The sequence below is a fragment of the Cajanus cajan genome, chromosome 10, assembly GCF_000230855.2.
Source record: "Cajanus cajan strain Asha chromosome 10, NIPB_CcT2T_4, whole genome shotgun sequence".
Taxonomy (NCBI): domain Eukaryota; kingdom Viridiplantae; phylum Streptophyta; class Magnoliopsida; order Fabales; family Fabaceae; genus Cajanus; species Cajanus cajan.
The window spans coordinates 11,522,417-11,525,774 of NC_138526.1; positions in this window are offsets into that span (position 1 = coordinate 11,522,417).

Sequence of the window (3,358 nt, forward strand, 5' to 3'; positions counted from 1 at the left end):
AAAATCAATAAAAGAAGTCTCTTCTTTACCATGCATCATTCCCTTTTAAATAATAGAAACATGATAAAGATTAGGCAAAAAAAATATGACATGCATTCTAGATTAGCTCATTAATTTCATTCATTTTATTTTATTAGCTAAGGAGGATTAGGTTGCAGTACGTATAGAAAGTTAAGAAAAGTGAATGCTCTAATATACGACAGTACCTGCGCTCTAAAGAAAAGCCCAAATCAATTTTAAAAAATACTATGGTTGGGCCCTTGCTTTGATATGTTTGTTAAAGTAAGTCTTCTTAGAATCTAATGTAGATTCTCGCTTAATACTGTCAAAATCTATTAGAGCATTCACATATAAACAAATCAATGAGACTGATATTTATTTTTCTCAACTTTCTCTACATTCTGCATTACATTCATTTAGAACAAATCCTTCCTTGTAAAAGTATAAATGAGAATAAAAAGGGAAATTAACCTATGTGCATTAGTCGAAAGTAATGGGATATAAGCCATATGCATAAAGAGTTTTCAAGACGCCAACTCTTGCCCCAAGAGGATAAAGTCGTGTTGTGCAACTGCGAAATCCAAGCAGAATAGGAGAAACGACTAGGAATGGATGGATCCACACTCCTAACAAGTTGCATGCTAATAAAGAGAATCTGAGGAGGACGAATCCGTCAAACACTAAGACAAAGTGAATAGAGCTTTCTCGAAAAGTGATTTCAACAAGAGAGAAACATTGCTTGTTAAGAAGCTGCTCGAATGAAAACTCGCAAAGGGCGTTCTAGGCAAAAAAAAATAATAATAATAAAATAATTAAAAAAATAAAATAATAAAAATAATAAAAATAAAATTGAGAAGCAATATTTATTCGAGTTGAAAATTGAGAGACCGCTTGAATGTTCCTCTTAAGAAGCAAGACTCCATGGAATGCTCTATCATCTCTTCTACCCATTCCTACTTCTTAGGAAAGGCTCAGGATATGGGTTGAAAATACCTTTACAAGGGAAGAAGCCAAAGGACCCCCCTCTACACGAGATCTTCTGAAGCGCCACATCTATGCAAGTGGAGGACTAGCTCTACGGTTAGATGACTTAGGCCTCTCTAAGGGGCAACCTCCTTCTTTCCCTTTGTGTACGAATCACGAACTTGAGGCATGCCCGGGCCCTCAAGCTACATTAAATGGCCATGTGTAAATTGAAAATTCTATTTTAATGGCATACACTTTTCTACTTCATTCTCTTCTCCCTTTTATCTACTCTAAGCCTCGTCAACAAACCTTAAATGAACAAGTACATTTGAAATAAGGACGTCATTAGAAACAATGGCTTAATATGCAATAAAAAAACACATAAAGATCAATCAAATTGGGCATGACTTGTGGATAAAAGTCCAAATGAAATCAGTGCAAGGGGCATCCCTCTTTAATGAAGGAATGAAAGATGATCACAAATGTTGCAAAGACAAAAGCCTGGTAGGAAACCCACTAAGGGGGCTGCGCAAAAATTAGGGCAAGGTCCGCTAGGAGACCCACAAACAAAAAGGGTAGCCTAGGTAAAAGTGAGGATCAACGAAAAAAGAAAATGTCCGCTAGGGAACACATCTCAAGTAACCTAGGCAGAAGTTAGGACAAAAGCAGCATCCCGAGCTGAAAACCAAAAGGCGGCTCGAGAAGATCGTTTAATCAATATGCAATCCCAAGTCATTACTTAACTTTGAAGGAAATAATAAGCTAACGCAAAAAATGATTTCCTCACTTTGAATGTGCTTGTTCATCAACCTAAACCACTAGCTTACCTCGACTAGCCATTCTTCTATAAACCATTTTTGAAAAAATCCTTTCTAACATAACTTTTACAAAAAGATATATGTATATATCCCCTTCCTCTCATTCCTCTTAACCTACATGGCATTAAGATAAATTTGAGAAATACACGGAATATGCACAGTGAATACTCATAAGGAAAAGATGGAGGTGTCCTAGAAAAGAGTCTAGGTACACCTGATCTAAGGGCTAACATATCATATTCGGTACAAGCGAGAGGGCCGAACTACACAAACCTCAGGTTCAAAAACGCAACACTAAATTTGACACGGCTAAAAGGCTAACAATCCGTGACATTGATCAATGCGCATAGATTAATTTCTTGAAAGTAAAATCAATCTGCATTTAAGCATTAGCATGGAGGCATCATTGCATAGCATGCATGGGGCATAAGTATGCACAAAAGGGTATAACTTCACTTTATAAAAATAATAATAATAATAAAATAAATATAATAAAAAAAATCCAATCCATTCCTGTCTTGCATTTTCATGTGCATCCATACTCACCATGGGGCATCCACAACCATCCATCAACAGTCAAACAATCAACCATCAATGAATCAAAAGGACTCCGCAACAAGCACTTGGAGATGCATCACAATACTCACGTGGCAGGGGCAACACTAGAATCCCTGCTAGCCATCCACTTCTCTGTCCACAAACACAGGGGCACATCAAACATCTCCTACCCATCCACCTAGGGGCAGTCTTTCATCCCACAACACCAACAAGAAAAGCCAAAAAAGAAATTAAAGGCATCACAACACACCTCCTGCCCAACATCCTTGGGACAATATCTACCATAAGTCAAGCAATCCAATGAGGGCACCGACAATTCCCTCAAAATACAACAAAGGTCTGGAGAGACTATACTTGCATCCCAATCTGGTATACGACAAAGCCGTGAGGGAAAGGTCTGGAGAGACTGTACTCGCATCCCAATCTGGTATACGACAAAGTCGTGAGGGAAAGGTCTGGAGAGACTATACTCGCATCCCAATCTAGTATACGACAAAGTTGTGAAGGAAAGGTCTGGAAAGACTGTACTCAAATCCCAATCCAGTATACGACAAAGCCGTGAGGGAAAGGTCTGGAGAGACTGTACTCAAATCCCAATCTGGTATATAACAAAGCCGTGAGGGAAAGGTCTGGAGAGACTGTACTCGCATCCCAATCTGGTATACGACAAAGCCGTGAAGGAAAGTTCTGGAGAGAATGTACTCGCATCCCAATCTGGTATACAACAAAGTCGTGAGGGAAAGGTCTGGAGAGACTGTACTCGCATCCCAATCCGGTATACAAAAAAGTCGTGAGGGAAAGGTCTGGAGAGACTGTACTCAAATCGCAATCCGGTATACGACAAAGCCATGAAGGAAAGGTCTGGAGAGACTGTACTCAAATCCCAATCCGGTATACGATAAAGCCGTGAGGGAAAGGTCTGGAGAGACTGTACTCGTATCCCAACACGAAAGAGACGACACTACTACAGTAACAACATTTTACATCGGTTCTTTTGACTATTCTACATCGGTTTT